Raw genomic sequence first — 4,755 nt, forward strand, 5'->3', positions numbered from 1 at the left:
TTAGGGCAATTTGCATTTTTTTTTTCTTTCTGTAATTGTCTGCTACAGTGCAGGGTCCTTGGAGTGAAGAGTTTGTTTCTCTTATTTTCCAATGTACTAGATGATTTAAAGAGTTCTCTAGCCAATGACTGTCAGTTTGGTCTCCTTAGCAAGTAGGTCAGATCGCTAATGTCCTCTGCAATATAGACCAACTGAGAGACTTAGCTCACAATGAAGAAAACTGCTGCCTCATCTCACTGCCTTCTCCCCTTTTAGTCTATACTAATCACAGGTAGGGAGTCAAGGAAATCAGCATAAATTATTTCCCTTCTTGATATTGTAAAGGTCATTACAGTTGGTAGGATTAATAGCATCAGTAGGAGGCTGCGAAATAAAAGAGAGATTATGAAGTCTGTGACAAAACTCTCCAAGCTATAAGGAGAGAAAGTGAATTCCATGGTGGCTCAAGAAATTCTAGGACTGCTTTATTGGCTATTCTCCAACAGCAAAACTTTTGTCCACTCATAGTCATGCCCACAGAAATAATGATTGGTTAAGATTTCCTAGCCATTCATTCCTCTCTTCAAAAGGAAAAGATGACAAGGTTTAATTTTCTTTTTCTCAAACCATTCTCAGACAGTGTTCTAGTTTACATCAGGTTAACTGGAAAACAGCAGAATAATGGATTTTAATACAACACTGAAAAACATCATTTAATTTTCTCCAACTTTGATCTTTGTTTAATTCGTTAATTTCAGTTAATTATTTAGGATAGAAGGGTAGTTAAATTTGCCACCCCAAAATATGTCTTTCTGACATATTGATTATTTTAAGATAGTTATTTTTAAGGAATGACAGATTCAAGAAAAGCACTGAAAAACCAAGTAGAAATCAACTTTTGTAAGTGACAACTATTATGTGTAACAGAAAAATCTCTCTTTGTAAGGCTGTCCTGATAGGGCAAAGGGCAAGACCAAATCTCTGGGCCTTTTCAAAAGAGATGGCAGCAGCTTAAATCTGCACAACAATTAGACCTTTATGTACTGTGCCTTTCCAGGAATTCCCATCACTGCCTTCCCACCCAACAATTTTTGTCTTTTAGCTGATGATGTTATCTAAGGGGGTGACTTAGGTCATCCCAGGCGTTACTCCCTCCCATGTACACAAAAAGTAAACATGTTGTTATGAAAATTTTGGTGTGTTTTCCTCTTATTAATTTGTCTTTTGTTACAGGGACTATCAGTCAAGAATTTTGAGTGGTAAAGGAAATATTATTTTTGCTCCCCTAGATGATGGATTGTTTCCTGTACAATAACAGAATTTTTAAGAGTAAATTAAAAAATTTCTTCTCTTTCAAACAATGTTAAAACCATCAAAGTAATCTGGCAAATAAAAAGTGAATCATTGTGCACTAGAACTGTTTACTTTGTTGAGTGTAATAATAAAACGACATATTTTCTTAGGGTATTCACATTCATTCAGTTCTAAATAGTGCTGATAACAATAGCCAGTTTAAGAAAGCTCAATAAGAAATTGGCCTCATATTCTTTTCCTTATCATATTTTATCTTAATAATAGCTTTATGAATAGGCCACTATTTTTATTCCCAATCATGTGATAAGAAAACCAAAAATCTGAAAAATTTTTTATTTTCCCAAGAGTTACTCAGATATAAAAGGATAGTCAGTGTTTCACTATAGTAGAATAATAAAGTAAACTATAATTGCTGCCATTTTGTCTTTTATGAATAAATATTTTCTATAACTGACAATATAACAAAGGTGGAGTTTATTTGAATGCTTCTGCTCCTGGAAAGCAAATATGGTTAAGAAATCCTCCCACCCTTTAATGAAGACCTCCATGTTGTTTTATTGTTGTTGTTGTTGTTTTAAGATTTATTTAATTATGCATACAGACCTGGGGTACAGAGGTGCAAGGACAGTGAGAGGATTCACCAGAGACAGAATTGGGAGCAGAACAGGCTGACTGATGAAGTACACTGCTGAGGGGAGCAGTGGGCGGTCAGGAGAGGTCTGCAGGGCCATGTGGTCACCCTCTGGGGCAGGCAGGAATCGAACGCATGCTGAAGTGGCTTTAGCTTCTTAGTGCTGTGCTTTAACCCCCTGCACCACCAGGGAGGGCCTATTGTTTGTTTTTTAAGATAAGATTCACCTTATATCTTTTCTCAGGACTCTTAACAACTTTACCATGACTGTTACTGGTCCCAAAGAAAATCCCAGGTTCCCTTCTGTTTCTTTGAGGCAGTCCTCACTAATGAAAATTTTCTCCTTTATGATAATCTATTTTTTTAAAAAAATATTTCCCCATTGGGGTGTATTTGTCTTTTGCAGATAACTGTAAAAGGACCAGATCTTGCTTTGGGGACTTGCTTATTACACTAGTTAATGAGGCCTTTGGGATCCCTTGAGCTCTGCTCCTAACTAGTGATTTGGGAGCCAATAATGAGTCTGACTCTTGTTCTGGATTTGTGTCCATTGATAACATGGCAAGAATTTGGTTTTGATTCTGTTTGAATACACCTTGATTCCTGGTGCTAGTTTATTTTGATTTTGTGCTCTTTACTATTTCATGGTCTTTATAAGGGAGTGATGATTTAATAGAAACCTCGTCCCTGTTTGGTGAAAAGCAACAGTAAAAGAGACAAATTCTGGCTTGTTAGTCTTTTCTTTTGGTATATTTTGCAAATATTCAAGTATATTAGTATCTTGTACTCAGCGGGAAGAGAAAAAACTCCTTGATATGGACCAATGAGCCTTGTATTTTTGTGTTTGTTCTTGACCATTGACCAAAGTTGTAGAATCGCAACTATACACTTTCTTTCTTTCCTTGTATCTTTATGTATGTCATCCAGAAAAGCCTGTACCTAACATTACGTGAATGTATATTTCTTATATTCAAATGATCTTGACTGGGATTGACATATTTGCCCATAGGACCTCTTTAAGGAGTTCTGTTCTGATTGACTTAGAGTAAAATTATTTCTATATGTAAATTGAATGTTATTAAAATGTCCAGAAATTAAGGAAATCAAATTACTAAGAATTTCAGAGTGCCAGATTTAATAAGTATCTTCACAGAAACCAAATCAGAAATGTGTTACAATTTCAAACTCACATAATTTAGGTAAATATTTGACAAATGAGAGTTGTTTGATATTTTTAGTGTAGTAAAAATAGCTGAGTTCTTTTTTTATACATTGTGGGTTTTTATTTTAAGTTTATTTTTGGGTAAAAGAACTGAAGTATAGGCCAGAGGTGTGGGGATAGTGGCAGTGATTTAGTAACAGGATTCACCAGAGACAGGATTCTTGAGACTGGGAACAGAACAAGATTTACTGAAATACACCACTAAGAGAAATAGCAGATGAGATAGGAAAAGTCTGTTGCACCATGTGGGTTAACTTCTTGGCAGAGGAATCAAACTGAGGCTTTAATAGTGATAGCGCTGAGGCTTAACCCATTGACCACCAGGGACACCCAAGTTTGTTTTTATTTTTTTTACCAGCATTCAATATAATTAATATATATATTTTTATACACATATTTTTATTCTATTTGCATATTCAAGGTAAGACACACCTCCATCTTTTCTCATGATGCATGTAGTGTTCCAGGGTGACCCTTGTTTATCTGCTCAATCTTATTCCAGGACCCCTTCTTTTCTTTATGTCTTTTCTCATTAATGAATGTTCTACATATTCTAATGACCTGAATAAAACCATATCCTTGATTGTCCTGTCCATTTTGTCTTTCACATAACATATCTCATCCAATTTTTACAACAACCTTATAAAGCAGTTATTACCAGTCTCATTTTGCCAATGAAAACATCATATTTAGAAGACTTAAGGGACTTAATAATAGTAATAAATAGACATTTTCCAATTTTACAGGCTGTACTTTTAACCTGTAATCTATACATCACCATAAACAAGTCAAATTATTCTTTGCATATATCACATTCAACTTAGGAATGAAATAGTCAATAACTTCCTCTATGTTGAAGAGTATAGTGTATTTTTCTTTTAGCTTTAAACCAGAGCCCAAAGTTCATCACTTGATGGATGTGTCCTGTCTTGAGAAGGGAGATTAATGGTGTTATTAAATATTAGTATTAGTACAGAGACTGTTGAGCTGTGTTAAAGGCCCATGACCTACATATATATATATATAGATAGATAGATAGATTAGTGTTATATGCACTACACTACATATACAGCAGTGGTGGCAGTATAGACCTAATGAACTGGAGCTCTCTGTAAAGATTTTGCTCAATACTTTTATTACATCCCTATTGGAAAACTGCATCTCAGATTTTCCCTTAATAACCTCACATCAATCCTCTGTGGGTTGATTTCAAATTTTGGTTATAACTAGTAATTATAACTGTTTGTAATAGTTGGCAAGTCACCTCTCTTAAGAAGTCCTTACATTTTTCAATGTCTGTTGTAAACTCTGCAGCTTTCTCATGTAGAAAATTCCGTACCTTATCCCCAGGCCATGATGACTTTTTAGACCTACTTCAATTTTCTTTGAAAGAACCTGAACGAATAAAACACTAGGCAATTAAGATTTTAGTTTGAAAAGTGGCCCTCACTTTTGGTAATGTAGCTTTTGAAAATAATTGCTGGAATGCTCTGTCTCTCAGAAATGACTCTTAGTTCTTTTAACTAACGTAGGAGAATATTTATGTATGAAGTTATTCTAAGATGAAAGCAACTTCTTGATATTGTCTTAAAATAATTTTAATTTGGAT

This window comes from Condylura cristata, unplaced genomic scaffold (genome assembly GCF_000260355.1).
Source record: "Condylura cristata isolate star-nosed mole 26May11 unplaced genomic scaffold, ConCri1.0 scaffold00015, whole genome shotgun sequence".
Classification (NCBI taxonomy): domain Eukaryota; kingdom Metazoa; phylum Chordata; class Mammalia; order Eulipotyphla; family Talpidae; genus Condylura; species Condylura cristata.